The following is a 23,340-nucleotide window of genomic DNA, read 5'->3' on the forward strand; positions in this document are numbered from 1 at the left end:
CACAGTACACAGTTATATTATATGAATTGACATTTGAGTGAATTAAATACACAGTAGTCAGAATGAGTTTACTTTGACTATGGATATTGGTAATGATTAAAATGTTTGTGTTGATTTAAATGATTGAGCATCTTGTAATATATATTTCTGATTGAACTATCTTGGTAAGTTATTTCACATCATATTAAGCTTCTTTTATAGACGACATAACCTATTTTAAGCTTTCAATTGGTGATATTTCTCTGGATAGTTTTTTTTATGTCGGTTTAATGTTTTTCTGTTTCTCAGACTCGTTTATGTCTTCATATACAGGTGAGCGAGATTCATCGTGTTCACTCGTCTGAGTTGATACAGTTGTTGACTTCTTACTTCTTGTATTGTTCAGGTCTTCATATATTGTATTTGCAAAATTCACCTGTCTAGTATCTTCGTAATTACTTGACTCTTTAAAAAATCTCTTTGATCTGTAAGCCAAAAACATGTACATGTACAAAAAAGAAATTCAGTGAACTGTTAAATGACACAACAAAAAGACGGCCATTTAAATCGCAAACATTGTAATGTCTTGATGGTTTTGTTTTATAAACCTACAGGATAATATAACAAATATATAATCTGCTATAACCATGATAACGTCTCACAAAACTAATTTTCTTATTAACAAATGTTGTACTGTGTAACACTACACCATGTAATAAAGAAAAACATTTGAAGATACTCTTAAATATTGCATATTCATATAATTTTCGTTTCCAAGGACTCTCATTCGCTGGGAACTTCTATAAGTAGACATTTGGACATATCTCAACCTTATTCCTTATCAAACATATTCATCATATTCATGTCTACCTTGAGCTATGTGTGTTTGTCCTGTACTGTGTTGATAAATATTACTATATTTATGTATGTATAACCGATGGCATATAGGTATGAAGTCCTAAATGTTTACATGTTTTTTCGAAAACTGTTGTTTAACAAGGTAAAACCTGTATTACTTCTTTGAATATGGTATATAAAATTACTCGGTATATCGTTACACAGGGACATTTAACATTTTAAGCGACTGTCATACAACTGATAGTTTTAGCTAGCTATACAACCAGGGTCAATTCACCATTTTCTACTTAAGAAAATGCCTGTACCAAGTCAGGAATATTACAGTTGTTATCCATACGTTTGATGTGTTTGAGCTTCTGAATTTTCCATTTGATTAGGGCGTCTAATTTTGAATGTTCATATGAGTGCAGTATTATTGTGATTTTACTTTATACATATGTGTCAAGTCTTCAAATCCAAATCTAAAAAAAAATGTTTAACCCCGCCGCAATTTTGCGCCTATCCTTAGTCAGGAGCCTCTGGCCTTTGTTAGTCTTGTGTGATTTTTAATTTTAGTTTCTTGTGTACAATTCGGAGTTTAGTATGACGTCCATTATCACTGAACTAGTATACATATTTGTTTAGGGGCCAACTGAAGGACGCCTCCGGGTGCGGGAGTTTCTCGCAACTGAAGACCCATTGTTGGCCTTCGGCTGTTGTCTGCTCTATGGTCGGTTTGTTGTCGCTTTGACATATTCCCCATTTCCTTTCTCAATTTTATTGTAATAAAAATCCAGACTGGATTACATTTACTCTGTAAAATTGCACTGTGAGTTCTTCTTTTCATGGAACTTTTATATTACCGTTTAAATTTAACCCAATTTCCTTTTCCATTTAAAAAAATTCTTTTTAATAAAAAACTCAATTATTTCAATCTTATTATTTATCTTAGTGAGTATCTAACTTTCAATGAATTGATACTGACCTTATTTTACACACAATCAGCACGATAGATGCAGCAATCATAGATAATGCACCTATCATTCCACCAATTATTGCAACTGTTTTTTGCATTATATTAAATAGAAGATATTATTATCAGATATATACATGATATAATAGTACTTTGATTGTTTCAAACGTTTATTTTTTTCTTTGTTTTATACATATGACGTGGCTCTGTACTTATACATCCCAGTATTGTGCTGCTAAATTTTTGTATTCTTGTCTTTCCAGTTTTTGCTACTGTGCTTGATCTATAAGCATGATTCTTCTTTGTTACATATTTTTGGTTGTTTTTATACAATGTAGTTATTAAGATTATAACACAATGTTGACTATTGTACCCCTTTTTTCTGAAATATTACCTATTTCTACATTGACTAGAGGTATAGGGGGAGGGTAGATATCTGACAAAAACATGTTTTGAGGCTGTTCCAAGTCATGAGCCTCTGGCCTTTGTATGAGTTTTGATTGTAGTTTCTTTTATATATTTGCTGTTAAGTTTGAACTAAGTATCACTGAACTAGGATACATTTGTGTTTGAAAGGGCCAGCTCAACCACGCCTCCGGGTGCAGGATGTTCTGTCTCTATTGAACACTCATTGGTGGACTTCGGTTGTTCTCTGATGTATGGTCTGGTATTGGTGTCTCTTTGAAACATCACCCATTTCCGTTGAACATTTTGTTATTTTATTCACACATCGTTGTCAATTTAAAGGAATTAACCGACTAGCATACAGGTCAGATGTTAAGCAAGCTTAAAAAATATGGTATGCGTCGTCCCTATTTCTTGATTAAGGAAACACAACTATATATGAAGCTTTGAATAACAATGTACATTTGTTTTACAAAACTGATTTATACTTTGCCAAAAAAGTTTAACAACACTTATTTTTCATTTGAATGTTTTCGTTTCTGAAAAAAGATATCATCTGTAATTTTAGTCAGTCGTCCTTTTTTTCGTGTGATCGATTTAAACATGACAATGCAAGATCACATACTGCTCGGCTGACGATAAATCTGTTCAAAACGAACAACATTAACGTTCTTGGTTGGCCAAGTCATTTTCCAAAACTCAATCCAATCGAACATGTTTGGGGTCTGTTGAACCGAAGCAAAAAAGAAAAAAATAAGGTGATTTCCAGAATTTCCATAACTATAAAATGCACCGATTAGGGAATAGAATGCAATTCCACAAAGGCAAATTCAAAAGAATCTCAATGGAATGCAAAAACACTGTTAATCCGTCATCGATGCACGTGGAGCATGGACGAGATAATGACTTTAATAACATTTTACCAATTTCCACATGTTGACCCTTCTGCGCTCCATGCAAAGAAATTTGAAGTGAATGTGAGTGATAAACATGCATGTTGCTTCTGCCTTGTTATACATGTTATACTTCCATTTTGTTTTAATCAAAATTATATGTTATTTAGAATAGAATTTCATAATTTGGCTCAGTAAATATTGTACTCACCGATAACATTTGACTTATTTCCATTGGTACAAAGATCTGTTTGGTTATTGGTTTGGTCACGGTTTTTGTATGCAATTCTTTCTATAATGTTTAAATTGTAATGATTATTCGTGTCAAACAATGATTTTTATCTTTATTTTTAACTTATGTATTCTTCTGAATCGACTTAATAATACACCTGTGCCGGCCTAATGTGTACATAATCAGATTTAGAAGACATCTGTCTTCACGTGTGAACACTTTGTAAAAATGTGTAACAGATGCAATATCGAAGTTTTTGTGATACTAGATTTGTCGTCCTATAATCGAAATTGACACATACGTTCAGATTTGCATGGCGACTGCTTTATCAACACCATGCTACGATTGGTTTGTTGGGAAATCATGCAATTATTATTTTTTAATTGCTCGTTGTTAATTCAAAATAAATTGAAAGGACTGAAAAATTGTAAGATAAAGATCTGAACTTAACAACACAATTAAAGCCTATTGTTTGAGTACTTGTGACGCTGGTAGTTCTATAAGTACACATTCTGTGATAAGAATATCTTTCGTATTTAAAGTTGAAATTCTTTTTCATGTTTACCGATAGTAATGTATTAAGTTTCGAATGAATATAACAACTATCAGTATTTTGTTAGCTAAGTTATCAAGATGAAACAGACATACATGGTTCATCTACGAAACGGTGTAATTTTGCAGCATATTTCAATGTAAACCAAAAACGCAGTTCTTCCTACTGCGTGTTTATATCCATAGTAGTCATTAATTATCAAGGACATTTGTTTAATATAGTGTCATTAGTTCAAATAAACATGTGTAATAAAACGCATCGGAATATTTATAAATGATAGAATAAAACACGCTTATTTGTCAATGTTCATATAAAAGCATGCAGCATCATTATGGTGCGATGCAATGTGTGTTTAAATTAATGATTTTGCTCGATAAGAACCCACATACATTAGTTACTTACCAAAAGGTATGCCACTTGTGGTTATATCCTTTTTTACTGAAGACAATAGGCTTACTAAGTTTGTCATAAATATAGGTTTGGTTTCACTAAATTTGAAGGTAGGTGAACTTTTATATTTGGAATAACTAGTTGTGCTTACTAAATCTAATGAAAACAAAGAAAACAAAATAAATGACAGGATTCGCAAATAGTTTAACGGGATACTTTAAATTACACAAAACTCCACCATCCTATCAATATTTTTTTATAAAACAATTTTCTAATAAATACTATTAGTTTAGTGCATACAATGATATATCAAATCGGCGACAGTTGCATTTACGCATTTATTATGTAATGATCGTTATTTCACTGTTGTCGATGACGTGCTTATTTCTTTTGTTAAATAATTTTTGTCCAACAATATTATATCACAAAATCAATAGAACTTAAAGGTTTACTACGGAAAACACATATTCTTACTTATTCCTACAAAATGACACAGTTGCCCTACTACCGACTTAAAACGATGAACACTGTTAACGTATAAAAACACCAATAAAGTTTAATTTGTCATTGACGAATTGACATTAGCACATACTTACAACTTCTCGTCCAATCAAATTGCCTGAATTTGCCTTCTAACTTTCATGGTACATACTGTTTCCGTGTACTAAGTAACTACACATGAATGACCACAAGGGTAAGATGTCATTGTATCGTGATCAAGATATTGAAATAAAAATTGCTATAGGCTATTTTGAAAAAAAATGTTGTGTTCCAAATTAAACTGAATAGTTTGTAATAAGTTTTCAAATTAATTTTTAAACATCCCACTATGTAATCCTTGGATCTAGAATTATTTTTCGCAATTAAAAGTTTCTTTCATTTAAATAAAGAGTAACAAATATAGTTCTTTTTAACTTGATTAAAGTACAATGCCATCTAAAATTGTCATCATTTTTTTTCCATGTAATTACTTTGTACCCAAAAATAGAGCTAACCATGTGAAGGGAAATTAAAGCAATTTGATCTATTTCATCATGAATTGATTGGTTGTTGGTTGCTTAATGTCCAGAATGATTACATAGAAAACCTAAATGGTTGCTGCTCAAAAGTCAACCTTTGAATGAAAGGTTAGAAATAAAAAGTTGATAAGATATTCTTGACAAATCAACGGCCGTCAAATCAATGATCTGTTGTGGAATATCTGGATCACAAACTTTACAAATGACTGCCATAACCACAATCACGTCCTTTTTTGTTAGTTTATCACATCATCGAATGCGAATAATTATCTGATATTTTTCTTGACATAAATTAGGCCGTTAGTTTCCTCGTTTAAATTGTTTTACATTTTTAATTCGGGGCCTTTTACAGGTGACTATGCGGCATGGATTTTGCTCTTTTTGAAGGTCGTACGGTGGCCTATAGTTGTTAATTTCTTTAACTTGTGTGATTTGGCCTCTTGTGGAGAGTTGTCTCAATGTCAATCATACCAAATCTTTTTTTTTAAAGATATAATACACATGGAAATGTGTTAAATCTCAGATTGTTTAAAGTAGCAATGTGCAGAATTATAAATCTATCCTTCATCAAATAGTATTAAAAACGATTTGGGATTATCAATCTTGCAATAAAAAAAAAGGTTTAACTGTAAAGAGGCCTTAAATATTTACAAGAAAGAAGTACTTTTTGTTTAAATAGGTAGTTTTGCTTTATAATTCTGAACTGAAAAAAAAACATGAAAAGGTAAATATTAATTAAAACCGGCTGGCTAAATATGTGTGGATATATTTTGAATAATATTATTGACTTTTCGTCAGTTATTAGGACTAAGTCAAATTTCAATTCAAATGAGTATTAATTCCGATCAAACGACACTTTATTTCAGTGATTACGGTTTATGTTTTCTCTATGATGTCTCTATATGATTGCCTTTGTAATACAGTAGCCCTATTATTCGAAGAATTGATTATCATAAGTACATGTGTGAACAAATGATACAACACACTTTTTGCATATTGATGACGACTAATGTTTAACTGAAATCTGAATTTGACTTTTTTTATTCCAGAAGTAGCTTTTTGTAAATATTTTTTATACCTTTTATTCAGTACAAAACGTGCTCCAAAATATGTGTACTATAAAACATTAGATTACAAATAATTGAATGTATTCCTTTCTTTTGAATTTTTTTTTGTAAACTGACAATTTTACAGAAAATAAATGATAAAAGATTACAAAATTATTAGCACTTACCATTTCTACAAGCATACCTATGTAAGGTGTCATTGCATTCTTTTTTTGTTTTAAGGAGTTTCCATTGACTATTAATTTGCACCAGTTGACCTGCTAAACATTGCAGGGGCTGATCAATCCCACCTTCGGCTGGAAAATGGATTCTGTTAGTTAAAGTCATTTTTGAGAATCGACAAGATTACAACGACATAAAGTAAAGTTGTCATTACATTGAAACGGTTGAATATGAAAGCCGCTAGAGTTCACTTTGAAACAATGCCAAACATGTATCGCGAAAATAATGAGGGTTTTTCAACCTTCATTTGTAACTGTTTAATAATTACATTTTTTAACGTTGAAATTATCAGCATAATGCATTTTTTCTCTCCTAAATTCACTGCACGAGCGATGCTGGGTTTTTACAAACTATACGAAACATACACAAATGTCACTTTGCACTACATCAGTGAGGCTCTATGACATTTACAAATGAAATAAAAAAAGAAAAAGCAAAGAACATGTAAGAGACCAGGCTTTTTATTTCTATCGCCAGATATGTATTTGACTTAAAAAAAATAATCAGTGATCATCGTATTAAAAAAGAAAAATCCATTTACAGTAAGAAGTTGTTGATCATAAAAGACGATTACTTCCAAAAGGTTTTAACAAATACTGCTAAGGTTATCTACTCGTGGGGTAGAACATCCTCAGCAATTCGAACAATTATATGTCTTATATTATCTAATATATTAGTATTTTCATATGAATGGTAATTAATTTCATTTCAACACAGAAATGCTAATTACTGAGTAATATCATCGGGAGAGAGGATACTTCTTATGCATTTCTGTCTTTACTCGATCGTGCCATGGTCTGCCACCGTATTTTGCAATCAACAATAAAGATAAACATATCCTATTTACTACGCTGAAGTATGATAGTTTATCTCTGTTGATTTCAGTTTTGTCTAGTATTGTCATACGAATTTGGACATGTTTTCGCATCTTAACTGTACCTGCACTTTACTATCGGTGTATTTCAAAATGGACAGCACCAGATGAATTTGATTCATACTAAAAGTTATCATCGTCAAAGCAAATTAATGCAATACTTAACATTGATATGTACATTAATTAAAGAAACCAAGAAAATAGACTCTGGATCCAAATACTTTTTTGCTTATAGTTTATCATTTTGTCCATAGATCAGGCTCCTAGTTCTCTTGTTGAATTGTTTCCCATATGTCATAGATGATCATGTTATATTATCTCTTGCGGTAGTTCTTTTGCTTATTGTTGAAGGCCGTACGATAACCTCAAGTTGTTAATGTTTACGTCATCTCGCTTTTGATAGAGTGCTGTATCATTAGTGTATCTTCTTTTCACATTGTCATTCATGCGACTGTTGTGTCTCCAGCAACGACTTATCTAAATTTATGTATTGTAGTCATGTAAAACTCAATTTTATATTCTGTGACTCTCTAAAACACTTTTAAAATGTTAATAGACTTAAAATTAAGGGATACAACTACGTTTTACCAAATCTCATGCAACATTTATCATTTTACCGGTTCTTGATTTGTTTTTTTAATGTTGACCGTTTTACTTATTGCCTCAGTGGTCACGAAGTATCGTGTTTTGCTTGCATGGTCTGAGGTCGTCAGTTCGAAGCTCGAGTGAATCAAATCAATCATTAAAGAATTAATATTTGTTCCTTCTATGCTTTGCTCTTGGCGTTATGAGTAAGAGAAAATACTGTTCCTCAAACGTATAAAATCCGGCTTATAGATTGTCTAGTAACCAGCAGGATTAAGATTCATATCGTATCAATGTGTTCTAATTCTGAATATGCATTTGATTTACCACCGAATGTTTAACAACCATTTACAAGCCCATTAACGTCATACTTTTGATTTTATTTTGTGGACGGGCCTCCTTCATTATTTATTTTAATCAGCATTAATAATGAGTATCTGCATAAGTAAATACAAGTTTTCCAAACATGTGTACTAGTAATGATAGGTATACATGTGATACCAATTGTGGAATTATTTCTAGATATAGTAGTTACATGTATAGTGTACCAGAAAAAAAGTAGTGCTGGGTGAGGTACCAGTGGTAGTAGTTATATAGATGTAGGGATTGTTAAGTAGCTGTAATAACGTTAGTGATTGCTTATTCTGTATTTATTGGTATTTAACGATTTGTTAAAAAAGACAAACATAGAACTCATACTAGTGGCGTTTTATCTAATATGGTGCAAAGGTTGCAGTTGAAGTGTTTATAGGTATATTGAACTAGTAGTACTAATAGTAAATTAAGTAATAAGGTTAATAGAAATGCGGAGGAGTTGTGTAGGAAGTAGCAGTATGTAATAGCACCAGTAGCAGTAGCCATAGTTGCAGGAGTAGAAGCAATACTAGTAACTATTCTTGTTGAAGTACTTATAGTCTAAGTAAAAAGCAACGTGTTTCCATTTTATATGGATATGTCGAAGCAATGTCTGTGTTTGATGTATAATAATACCTTTTGTAAGCTGATATTCACAGACATCACGAAAAACGTTTGTCCAAGATAATAAACCTTTATGTCTATTTTCTGCCAGCGTGCAGTAATATGAAGGTGCTAGTAACAGTGAGTGTTTGGACATGCACACATATAGACTGTCTTGATATGTCTTTCCCCAAACAACATAATTCGTTTCAAGATTACCTTTATGTAAAAAGAAAAATAAATGGTGAAAATATTATCATATACCTTCTTAGATCGATATGGATTATGCATTTTGTTACACAATAAGCTATACACCAAAAAACCAAAAGAAAATAAATAGCATCAAACTTTGCCATATACTTACGATTAGCATGTTAGCAGTTTCCACTATTATTAAAAACGTCGTGATGATCATCATTTCAAAGACTTTCTTAATTAATTGACAGTTGAAAGATACAAAAGTGTAGATTCAACTCAAGCCAAATCCGGATAATCAATAGGAGCTTTGATTGAAGTAGATATATACAGTATTCGTTAACTTCTTATTCCAGTGGTTTTATTATGAATTTTCCATTAACTAGCTTTAAAACACAATAACTATTTGCTTAGGTATAGAGTTAGAAGCCTGTAATTACTTGGTTGTCGTTATTGCTGTACATCACGGTTGTTTGTATTTTGTACATAATTAGGACCGTTATATATTTTTCATGGCAGTGTTTTGTAAAGCTTGTTATTGGTCATATTTTTTGCTCATTGATAAAGGTCTTATTATAAACAATAGTTGCTAACATCTACGTCATTTAGTCTCAGGTTGAAAGTATGCCACATTTTGTTATATGTATATTGACCACGAAACATCCCAACTATTTGTATGAATGGGACGTTATCTTTGTAGACTGATCAATATACATTTGTAAGGAAAAAACGACATAGACCCAACGATAGGATGAATGACATCCGGTTGTATGCTAATGACTAGATAACAAGACATTTTGCGATCATTTTTATGCAATCTTTCCATTCCATTGTTTCTATCAAAGTCTAGATTGTATTGTTATATATAACGCGCGTCTGGCGTTTAGAATTGTGAGCCTGGTACCTTTGATAACTAATTATTGAGACAATTGTCAATAAATTAACCCCATATTGAGAACACCTAAAACCCAATCAAGTCATGACTATTGACCAGCGGTATACTACCTTTGCATTCATCTAAAAAGATATGTATTCGGAACTGGAGTGTTGAAATTCTATATATGCTACTTCACAACTGATTGCTTAAGTCTTTTGTCTAGCCCAAAGAGTAGAGATTTCAACACTTTGGAACTATTTGCCAGACCTTTTAGATGCAATAGGAGTCAAAGACATCGAAAATTGTTTCTTTAAAAAAGTATGGATGTTATCTTTTTCGAAATAAACATTGCTTAACACCTGTGATTGAAATCCGCGACTACTACTGCCAACGCTGAAGAAAATCCAAGTTTGTTTATGTATAGAATTACTTTATATCTTCAACTTCGTCCTTTATTTTTACTTTTTAATTGTGTTTGATTCGATCGTTACTGATGAGTTTTTTTGTAGACAAAAAGTGCGTCTGGCGCAATAACAAAATTGTAATCCTGGAATCTATGGTGAGTTTATTTATAAGTTTATAAGGGTTAAGATGCTTGTAATATTATCAACCAAAAATATGTGTAGAAAATAATACCTTATAACTTCAACAATAAACAAAGCGCACATACCAAACATATTGCAAATATTTTAAACCAGTTATCATATTTATTAGATGTAACATCCAAGTATCTATATTGTATATCTTCTCCTTACAAATATCTTTCCGCAGTTAATGTTGTTAATGTGATACCTTACCATGGTTATCATTAAACAACTTATATAGCTGTAAACTAAATGCCCGAAACATCGAATTATCTAGGCCATGAACAAATTTCATGAGGATGACTGGTGCAATTGAGGACTGTGAAATAAAAATGAGAAGCAACACAAGCCAGATTATCGTAAACACTAGTTATTTTATCTGAAGTGTTCACGAGGTTATCTGTCATGCTTTCAGATGCAAGTACATCAACAAAGAACATTGTGACTGCTTTCATGTGTCGGTTTGTCCTCTCTCCTAGGCAATTGGGTTGTTTTCTAGAGCATAAAGCCTCTTACATTTTAGTATAAAATTGAGAATGGAAATGGGGAATGTGTCAAAGAGACAACAACCCGACCAAATAAAAAACAACAGCAGAGGGTCACCAACAGGTCTTCAATAGTGCTTAGATTCACAAAATAGTATAAGGAAATCACATGTCAAAAGTAATTTCACAAAATTACTGAACTCCGAGGAAAATTCAAAAGTCCCTAATAAAATTGCAAAGACATGGATAACAACTGTCATTTTCCTGACTTCAAAAACGAAGAAATTAAAAAAATCTTTCATTATGGAAATCTCTCATTTTCGTACTGAATATCTTAACTGCACAAACGTTTCTATAAATCACAAAATATTATATAGCCTGAACATCAATATAAGTTGGAATCACGTGTATTTTTACAGTAAAATCAAACAGTGAAGAGCAATTTTATACCGGTTGTGTCTCGGTATTAAACAGATTCCGAAAGATTTAATAGAGCCAGTGGAATATTTACGATCAAGTCTTTCATTGTTATCAAAGGTATCAGGATTATAATTTAAACGCCAGACGCGCGTTTCGTCTACATAAGACTCATCAGTGACGCTCAGATCAAAATAGTTATAAATCCAAACAAGTACAAAGTTGGAGAGCATTGAGGACCCAAAACTTAAAAAAAGTTAAGCCAAATACAGCTAAGGTTATCTATTCCTGGGATAAGAAAATCCTTAGTTTTTCGTAAAATTCATGGTTTTGAAAACAGAAAATTTATTAAGATTACCATATAATTAATATTCATGTCAACCCCTAAGTGCTGACTACTTGGCTAATGATACCCTCGGGGACGAAACGTCCAACAGCAGTCGCATCGACTCACTGGTGTAAATATTTACCAAAGGTAACAGGATTATAATTTAATACGCCAGATGCGCGTTTCGTCTACATAAGACTCACCAGTGACGCTCAGATCAAAAAAGTTATAAAACCAAACAAGTCCGATGTTGGAGAGCATTGAGGACCAACAATTTCAAAAAAGTTGTGCTAAATAAAGCAAATGTAATCTATTCCTGTGATAAGAATATCCTTAGTTTTTTCGTAAAATTCATGGTTTTGAAAACAGAAAGTTTATTAAAATTACCATATAATTGACATTCATGTCAACCCCGAAGTGCTGACTACTGGCTGGTGATACCCTCGAGTAATATCAAAAATTCATATTTTTTTTTTTTTTTTTTTAATATTAAACATATTTTATTAACAATCACCTGTTACATCAACCCTGAGTTGCCCAGGGAAGCAACTAAGGGGGCCCCAATTTTTACAGTCTCATTTGTCGGGGAAAAGCAAATGAGAAAAAAAAAACTCCCACTATAAATTATTAACATCAACCTTTATAAATATTATCTATCCTTGTACAAATGTACATGTACCTGCAATCAATATCGATCTATATATCTATACATCTCACCATATATAATTATTTGAATAAAGTTTGTTTTTTATCTTCATTTATTTCTCACAAAGGCTACCTGTATTTATTAAGCAGTTTCAATTTTATCGTACATCAAGTCTTTTGTTATGTTAATTTCGATTACATTAAATTTCTGGTCGAGTGATCATTTACCACGTGCGATTTGTTAAAGGGATGTGTAGTTCATTCATAAAAAAAATGGATTAATGATTTTGATTCCCAATAAGGATTAATATCAAAGATATGGTGAGTAAATATTTGTTTATAATATGAACCTGTTGATACAACATGTCTTGTTACAATTAGATGATATACATGAATATATACACAACAGAAATTACATGTAGGGGGTTGCGAGCAGTGTACATATTATTATTCAATCAGTATCAAAGAGGTCATTGAACTGACCTGACCATGCAAAATATATATTTATATACAAAAAATGTCACACATAGTAGAAAAGGCTTCGATTTTCGTATTCGGTTTAAAATATTTGAGCAGAAATTGCATTTCATGTTTTATCATATTTAAAATCACCAATTTACTTATCCCTTTCTTTTGATATTTTGCGATATTTCTAGTTTTCCAGATAACCCATTTCGTGATTAAAAGCACCGTATCTAAAATTTGGGTATAAGATGCATCTGCATTAATGACCCCAAAAATTATACTTGTTTCCGATTTTTGTAATTTTTGGATATTTAATTTTGAACAAAATTCCCTTATTTTCTCAAAAATTTCCCGCCAAACGTCTTCCACCAGTTTACAATAAATAAAAAGATGAAATAGTGATTCTTTTTCATTGCAAAAGTGACACTTCCCGTTTGAGCGATTCATTTTTTGTAACTTTTCTTCAGTGTAAATTATATTATGTAGTAACTTCCATTGAAATTGTTTAATTTTCCTGTTAACTAAATTCTTATTCAAAGTTTCCCAAATGTAATCCCATGGTAGTTCATTCCCAAAATGTAAATTCCACTTCAACTGACTATTTGGAGCTGTTTTATTCTCATAAAAGTATCTAATATCTTTAAGGCATAATTTTTTGGTATCAACGACAACTCCATTTTTTATAAATTGACAAGAATTTGTTATTTTTATAGGTCCATCAGAATGACTATGTATACTAGAGTCTGTTTTTAAAACGTCAATTTGTTTAGGTGTAAACGAAGATTTAATGCGGCTATATTGTGCAATCCAATTCCTTTTATCTTTAAGACTGTTAAAAATATCAAGGGATGTTTTAAAGGATTTATTGTTTAAGTCCCATACATCTTTAATTTTTTTTATTCCACTGGAGGCAAAATTTGCATAATATAATGCATGTCCCTTGAACTTCAATTTACAATTGCCGAAAATATTTTCTTCTAAAAGGTCCTCTTTCGTGACCGATTTTTGGATTTTCTGTAAGTCGGTCCAGGAAATTAAAAGTTCTTTATAATATTTGGACATTTGTATTTGCTTAAAACATGTATTGTCCGAACAAGAACATATAAAAAAGTCTGTATCATATTTTTCGTCTAGTGACGTTAACCAGTATTTTCCTATTGCATTCCATTTTTGTGTTTTTGAGTTGACAATACTGTACATACTTTTCACTTGTTTTGATTTAATAAAGTCCCTTAAGTTTATCATTCCTATCCCCCCTTTTTCTTTCGGTAAACAGCACACTGTTCTAGCGACTTGGTTTGTTTTCCCATCCCATATAAAGGACCATATAATATTATTTATTTGTTTTACGTATATATCCGGGATACCTCTCATTTCAATTTCGTATCCAATGACGGACAGTACAAAGGATTTAATAATTAAGACTTTTCCCGTAAATGTGAGATCTCTTGATTTCCAAACTTCCATACAGCTTTTTATTTTATTTATTTTTTCTAACCAAATTTGATCTAAGTCCACCCCGTATCCATGTAGTACCCCTAGTGCTTTCACAGGACGCTTAGACCATTTAATTTTGTTAAATTTTGGTTTTTTATTTCGCCACTTGCCTAAATACATGCCAACAGTTTTATCCATATTCATTTTAGCCCCCGAAGCATTTTCGTACAGTTTTAAAGTTTTAAATGTTTCTTCGATAGACTCCTCGCTTTTATTAAAGAGTTGAGTATCGTCAGCAAACATATTTAGCTTTGTTTCAATAAAGTCCCCAGTTCTAGTAGGAAGTTTTATTCCTTTTATATTAGGATTGTTTCTAATTGATGCTGCAAGTGGTTCTGCTTGCAGGATATATAACATCGGGGCTATTGGGCATCCTTGACGAAAAATTCATATTTGTGTATGCTTTAAAAAAAAAATTCTTTATCGTCGTTAATTAAAAGATCGTAAACGTCATGTCATAATCCAGGTTTTGTTCTCTCAGAATGTATATCTTATATACAATGTAATGTTTTGGTCATTACAAAATTTCCCTTTTGGATTTACCGCACGAGTAAACAAAACACATTTGCAAATGATGAGATCACATCATATTTTTTTCGGTGAATTTATATTTAAAAAGACAGCCGAAATTCTAATTGGTACTTATTGTGTGAACTCGTCCTTGATGAATTGTACTCAATTGAAGAAGAAATCATACAAAACATTTTTTCAGATTTTTTTTTGAAATATTGCAAACTTTTAAAATTCAGATATATTGATGATGTCCAGGCCTGTCACTCAATATCATATTTCAGAGAGTTCTTGAACTTGATATTGAAAAAAAAACTACTGAAACAAAAAGCTTAATCATCGATATTATAAGTTATATGGTTCTCTACAGACCCTTTATGGATCCATACAGGGTTAGTAAAATCCATAGTGGGTAAGGCCGGAGGCCGAGTCACCTATAGATTTAAATCACCCTCTATGGTTCGTAGGGGGTCAGTTGTTAACCATATAATGGATTTATCGCACACTGGACTTTTTCTGCTCGGTTTTGTGGAAAAAAACACAATGAAACACAACAACATGAAAATATGACGTCAACATTGACAGTAGACGTGACGTCATGAACCCCCTATGAAATTTACTAACCCGCTACGGATCCATAGGGGTTATTTTTCGATGTCACAATAATTGTTGCAGTTCATTAAAAAAAATTTTGCACGGTGAATACTTTTGCACATTTTAATTGGCCTATATAAAAGATAAAGGAATTTTTTGAGAATTGCCTAATTTACAGTGAATGAACGCTTAGTTAACTCATCTACAATTTTGACATATAAGTTTGAAAGGAGACTGTAACATATGATTTTTCCTAGATTTAAACAGAGTACACATTCAATCATTTACGACATCTTGCCAATATATGCGAGTCTCTGTGTGTACAGTCTACAGCTTTTAAGTTGTTATTTCCTTCGATACATTGTAATAGTGTACAAAGTCCCCCATCTCCGCGTGAAACAAGTTCTTGATATACTACAAAATATATTTGTATTCGCATTAAACATAAACAGTTAACAAGAATAATGTTCTAAATAAATAATGTTCTAGGAAAACTAGGTGATCAAATTACAAGTAATTACAATTTTGTGAATTACAGCCTCATAGATCGAACATACATGTAAAATTGAGAATGTAAATGGGGAATGTGTCAAAGAGACAACAACCCGACCAAATAAAAAACAACTGCAGAGGGTCACCAACAGGTCTTCAATGTAGCGAGAAATTCCCGCACCCGGAGGCGTCCTTCAGCTGGCCCCTAAACAAATATATACTAGTCCAGTGATAATGAACGCCATACTAATTTCCAAATTGTACACAAGAAACTAAAATTAAAATAATACAAGACTAACAAAGGCCAGAGGCTCCTGACTTGGGACAGGCGCAAAAATGCGGCGGGGTTAAACATGTTTGTGAGATCTCAACCCTCCCCCTATACCTCTAACCAATGTAGAAAAGTAAACTCATAACAATACGCACATTAAAATTCAGTTCAAGAAAAGTCCGAGTCTGATGTCAGAAGATGTAACCAAAGAAAATAAACAAAATGACAATAATACATAAATAACAACAGACTACTAGGAGTTAACTGACATGCCAGCTGCAGACTTCAATTAAACTGACTACTGTTCCTGTCTAAGTTTGTCCCACATTTAAGCACTTAATCATAATTTAGTAGTCGTTATATACACTTAAATCATTGTTGCACTTTCTGTGATAATCTTTCATTGTCATTATTTTTTTAACGTTTCAAAATAATTCAATAGGCTTCCTCTTTACTCGGGAAGTATTGATTGAATGCTGTTTAACCTTTGATTTTGATCAACACAATTAACGTAAATAAATCTTTCAAATACTCTTCAATTAAAGTATGCCAGATATTGTATTATTCATGTCATTTGTCTCAAGTATTAATCTAAGGCTTAAAAAAACTACCGCAGTTTGAGAAAATTGCCGCATTATCAACATTGCCTCATTTGTAGATATATTCCTTTAAATATATGTAACAACAGTTAATCATTACCGATAAAAATATATCTGTTATCAAATGCATTGACTGGCGTATACAATTATAATCCTGGTACTATTTACACCACTGGGTCGATGCCACTGATGGTGGACGTTTCGTCCCCGAGGGTATCAACAGCCCAGTAGTCAGCACTTCGGTGTTGACATGAATATCAATTATATAGTCATTTTATAAATTTTCTGTTTACAAAACTTTGAATTTTTCGAAAAACTAATGATTTTCTTACCCCAGGAGTAGATTACCTTAGCCATATTTGGCACAATTTTTAGGAATTTTTGATCCTCAATGCTCTTCAACTTTGTATTTATTTGGCTTTTTAACTATTTTGATCTGAGCGTCACTGATGAGTCTTATGTAGACGAAACGCGCGTCTGGCGTATAAAATTATAATCCTGGTACTTTTGATAACTATTGATATGTTGCAGGAGTAATTTTTTTTTGATAAAAGCTATTGCACATGTCCTAAATTGTACTAAAACTACATGTGACATAGTATTGTTAATTTAGGACATCCCAGTAATACACCAAACGTAATTTCTGCCCATAATGATAAATATCATCATGATAATTAAATATCAAAATCTTAATGGATAGGAACCGAAAAACTTAACCGTATTTTGGCGTTTTATGACCCAACATATGTTATGTGTGTCTTTGAAGAATATATAAAACATGTAAAAAATCAACACATTTCCTCTAGGCGAAGCGGTAAAACTGTTCACTTAATAATTGTTTACATTTAATATACATTATAATTAGTATTATTACTGTTATTTATTGATTATTATCATTGCCAATTTTATAATACATAAAATTATTGAAACTTGATAAAGCATTATAATATACAAATATAAATGCAAAATCGTTTAAGTAATAGCTGTTTTAATATTACTAACCTTGAAAAAAGAAATATGAATAAGAAGATGTTTTGTTCTCACAGGTTCGAATATTTGTTTTGACTAATGATGTTTTTTTAGAACAAATACACATACGTGTTGCTTCCTGCAATTGGAATGAATTACATAAGTATATAAGATTTGTTTTATTTTCGTGAATACTAAATTTCATGGTTTTAGAAAATATTGAAAGTTTGTGGATTTATTTGATTTCTTGCTCTTGCCAAAGTCTGCATACAACTATGAAAACTATGTCAATCGTAGAACGTTACCCACGAAATCTATGACAATTAGTATTTCGCGAATAATAATTAATCGACAGTTACAAAAAAAATCAGAGGTATTATCGTATGTAAGATTTAAAGCAGATGTTAACACCAGTTATACAACTAACAGAGAACACATCAACGAAACCAAAGAAGAATTCCAAATGTTGTCTAGTAAACCAAGCAAGTGCATGCTAGTGGATACAGTCTGATTTGGATTGCCAATTTCATATATAGTACGTATGTCAACTTTTTGCCATGATGAGTTTGTTGAACGTTATGTTATACATGTGTCCTATATCAGCCTGTAGTCAGTATTTCGGTAATGCCATGATTTAGAACAAACCTTTCTTAAATTGTCCGTTTATATATTATTAAGAAAATAAGGCTTCAACTCTCTGAAGCAAAGTTGACACTGCAGCTATTAGGTGTATATTCTAAGATACGTTTTTTTGAAAGAACTCTAAAACTGTTTCGGTTCTCATGCATACTTGGCTCTTAGATATTCGGCTTTGAGGGTTTCTGATGAAGGTCAATTCAGCAAAAATTTCTCGGACGCAGATAATGTATACGGTGTTTTACTAAATAAAATCACATATTGCTAAAGTTTCTCGATGATTTATACCACTATTACTGGAAATAAAACCTTAATAATGAGTCTATGTATACAAGGATTTTTCTTCTTAACAGAATGGGCTATTCTTTGAACTTACTTTGTATCCGAAATGTGTAAAGGAAAGTGATGAACACTTTATTTGACATTCTGCTATACATGATATTTCTGAAAATCTTCTAATTCCCGGAGCGTTTCTAATGTTATAAAAACCTAATTGGGAAAAAATAAATTACAATAAAATAACCTCTCAAGTATCCTCTTACAAATGTTTAAACATATAATGTTGCTACAAAAGGACGATATAAAAGGCACGTGCTTTCCTAACCAATAACTACACCTACATGCCAATAGTTTATTAGACTCTTACTAATCACTGAACAACCAATGCACCGCATATTTTTTCACTGAGTAACACAAGTGAATAGAATATTTTTTTTGAATTACATTGGATTAGGGATGTCATCTGTTCTATGGAATAATTTATACTATCAATGTTTATCTGGAAAACTTTTTTTTTGTAATCTGTATGTGTGTATAATCATAAACCAATGAACAGATATAAAAAGAAGAGTCTTTTCAACATGTCAATAAATAAGTATTATCTAATCGATACAGACACCTACTTAATCAATTGTTGACTCCATTATACCATGTATACTCATACATTTATCGACTACAGTATGTGTATTTGTGATGAGTATTTTTTTTCAATATATCAGAACGTATTTTAATGATCAGAAGTATTAAGTATATCTTATCAATGATATATATTTTCCACAATACACAGCTCTAGTTCATTTATAATTAAGTTTTGTGTCATTTTATGAAACCGTCCCTTTGTCCTGTATACTTAATACATTACGGTTATAGTGCTTATAAATATACATTTTCAAATACAATGTTTTGATGAGTTATTGAATATTGAACGTTACTTTTTTCATCTTAGCGTCTATGATAAGTCTTAGGTAGACAAAGCGCGCGTCTGACAGATGAAAACATAAGCCTGGCACCTTTGATAACTATATACTGACCTAATATTTCTATCCAGTCCGACGTCTTGTTGTAAATAGCATTTCCCAACCAGAACACTTTTCTTTGAAGAACTTCAGACTCCTTTAAAACGCTTTCCCTAAATTTTAAACCGTCTTTACCGCATTTTTCTGAAGCTTGTGACCACGTTGTTGAGTGTGCATCATGTATAACATCGACTAAAGCATGTGCTTTAATACAAACGTACCATTAACATGCAAATTGCACATTAACCAAAGTAAAATTGGTATGATAAATGTTATATAAGTTAATTGTATTTACATGTTAGGTTCTTCCTTTAAGATGTAAAAATACTCTTTACTTTACACCTGTCAAAATTTTTAATGTATTGTGATTTTGTTTTTACATTTGGTACGGTATTTTTGTCAACAGAATAGTGTTGTTAGATAAATAAATTAATCTTTTAACTTTTTGGGATTCGAGCGTCACTGATGAGTCTATTGTAGAAGAAACGCGCGTCTGACGTAAATACGCAATTTTATCCTGGTATCTATGATGAGTTTATTTACAATCACTGGGTCGTGGAGTTCACTTCTGTGCTGACATTATCATTGATATAGTCAAATGTTTCAATAGTTATCAAAGGTACCAGGATTAAAATTTAATACGCCAGACGTCTACGCCAGACGTTTACATAGGACTCATCAGTGACACTCAGATCAAAAAAGTTGTAAAGTCAAACAAGTACAAAGTTGAAGAGCATTCTACACCCAAAATTCCAAAAAGTTGTGCCAAATACGACTAAGGTGATCTTTTCCTGGGATAAGAAAATCCTTAGTTTTTCGAAAAAAATAAAGTATTGTTAACCGGAAATTTATTAAATAACCATATAATTGATATTCATGACTACTGACTACCATCGGAGACGAAACGTCCACCAGCAGTGGCATCGACCCAATCGTGTAAATAGTTATCAAAGGTACCAGGATTAAAATTTAATACGCCAGACGTCTACGCCAGACGTTTACATAGGACTCATCAGTGACACTCAGATCAAAAAAGTTGTAAAGTCAAACAAGTACAAAGTTGAAGAGCATTCTACACAAAAAATTCCAAAAAGTTGTGCTAAATACGACTAAGGTGATCTTTTCCTGGGATAAGAAAATCCTTAGTTTTTCGAAAAAAAATAAAGTATTGATAACCGGAAATTTATTAAATGACCATATAATTGATATTCATAACTACTGACTACCATCGGGGACGAAACGTCCACCAGCAGTGGCATCGACCCAGTCGTTATCAAAGGTACCAGGATTATAATTTGATACGCCAGACGCGCGTTTCGTCTACATAAGACTCACCATAGACGCTCAGATGAAAAAAAAAGTAACGTTTAATAATTACGAATAAATAATATTAACTTATCAGTAACGCTCAGATCAAAATAGTTGTAAAGCCATACAAGTACAAATTTAAAGAGCTTTGAAGACCCAAAATTGAATTTCGAAATATCTAAGGCTTTTATAACTTAGGAATAGATTACCTTAGCTGTATTTAGCATAACTTTTAGGAATTTTGGTCGTCAATGCTCTTCAAGTTCGTACTTTATTTGGCCTTTTTATCTTTTTTGGATTCGATCCTCACTGATGAGTCTTTTGTAGACGAAACGCCCGTCTGGCGAAAATACAAAATTTAATTCTAGTACAAGTATCGTTGATTAGTTTATTTATAAACACACGTTTTTACGAAGTATACATTGTCAAAAAGAATTTGTAAATATATGCATTTATTACAGTTAGAACAAAGTGTATATCTAACTTACCAAATGAAACACAAAATAAGACGAGAAATATCTGCAATACAAATGTCTTCCTTTTCATCATATCCATGACAATAATCATATACCTCATAAAAATAGTCTTGAATCACGGAAGTTGAACCAAGCTGATAACAAAGAATATGTGTTTATTAATGTAGCAAATGGTATGTTTGCCTAGTGAACTTAAATATTGATTTTGTTTGAAATAATAAAAGGTAAAACCTCATTTAGCAACTGTTGCGCAAGGTTTTTAATATATGAGATCACGAGATTTTGAAGCCCTACTACAATGAAGATATATTGTTAACACATGGAAGGGCTTAAAAAGTTATTTAAAGTTATATGTTGTAAACATATCTACAATTATCGCTGAAGAACACTTGAAGTGCTTTGGATGAATACTTAAAACAAAATACTGATCAAATTAATCCTAAGTAGGCCATCGCGATTTTTCAAAACCACTCAGTAAAAATTATATTTGAAGTGATCATTTAAAAAAAGTGTAGTGAAGAAAAGATAAGAAATTGTGCGTTCTGGATGGCGTACATAAATCGAACCATAATGTCTTTGGTCTTTATTGCGTTGATGTGCAAATATTGATCTTTGTATTTATGTGGCACACTTATAATTTTTCTCATATGTACCATTTTGTTTTTTAACCGTTTAATTCTGTAAACCCTAACATTGCAACACTTTTTCAATTGATAACTTGTAGTGACAAGGTTGATATATTTGACAGACGATACTAGGAAGGCTTAACATCAATTAGTTTCACTATGAAGTAACACATGGACCTTTTGTCTTAAATAGATAATTGTTGCACTGTAAATAACCAAATCCTTTTTTTAGATATGGATTTTCATAAGTTCTCAAATCGGAAGCGAAGGATACCAAATGGGAGATTCAAACTCATAAGTCGAAAATATACTGACAACGCTATTGCTAAAAAATAGACAAACATACAAACAACAGTTCCCATAACAGAACATAGAAAAACTGACGAATTAGCAACACGAACCACGCGAAACAGTTGGGGTTTTCTGGGAGGATAAGCAGATGGAAAAACATATCACGGAAGGCGTTTTTGTTTTACATGACCCAAGGTTCAAGAACTCTTAAACCGATATAATACTGACTCGGAGCCCTGTCAGTTATAATATGACAGTTGTTTTCTACTCGTTCCGTTTGTTGATTTTTCGGGCGTTTGACTTTGTCAAGTTTTATGAACTTCCCCATGATACATTTTGATAAAACTTTATTTTATCAACTCAATGATACTTGCCGTTTAGTGATATCCGGATTAGTAGAGTAAATAATTGTTTATCTTGTCAAACAGGTTTTAGGCACTGAATCTTGAAAATATCAATAATAAATGATGATTGTACAGTAAAAGAAAACTTTTAAAATTTCAGTACTACACGATTCACAAGTAAGCTCTGATGAGAAAACCCAAATCACCTGTTGAATAGCCCTTCTAACATGATATATAAAAAAATGAGGGTAAAACTATTACCTCTTTACATGAAATAGGTCGTAAGAATTATTTAGCTATGTTAATTTACATACGTTAATTTAAGTTGACATGATCAAGCAAAAACGATTGTTTGTGTCTACCTTAAGAGACCGCCCATATTAATAGTGTTCACTTTCAAACATCCAACATAGTTTTTAAATTTTCGAATTTTCTTAGCATTTGAATTGT

General features: G+C 31.8%; 1 long non-coding RNA gene across 1 annotated transcript; it reads right to left on the reverse strand.

The window, feature by feature from the left end:
• On the reverse strand, positions 1–9,148 carry LOC143054020 (uncharacterized). The gene is made up of 6 exons (XR_012971544.1): positions 9,020–9,148; positions 6,516–6,644; positions 4,275–4,418; positions 3,299–3,379; positions 1,802–1,877; positions 1–464 (listed from the first exon to the last, which is right to left on the reverse strand). It is a non-coding gene; the product is annotated as an uncharacterized LOC143054020 (long non-coding RNA).
• Between the last annotated feature and the right edge of the window lie 14,192 nt (positions 9,149–23,340).

The sequence above is a fragment of the Mytilus galloprovincialis genome, chromosome 12 (genome assembly GCF_965363235.1).
Source record: "Mytilus galloprovincialis chromosome 12, xbMytGall1.hap1.1, whole genome shotgun sequence".
NCBI classification, from domain to species: domain Eukaryota; kingdom Metazoa; phylum Mollusca; class Bivalvia; order Mytilida; family Mytilidae; genus Mytilus; species Mytilus galloprovincialis.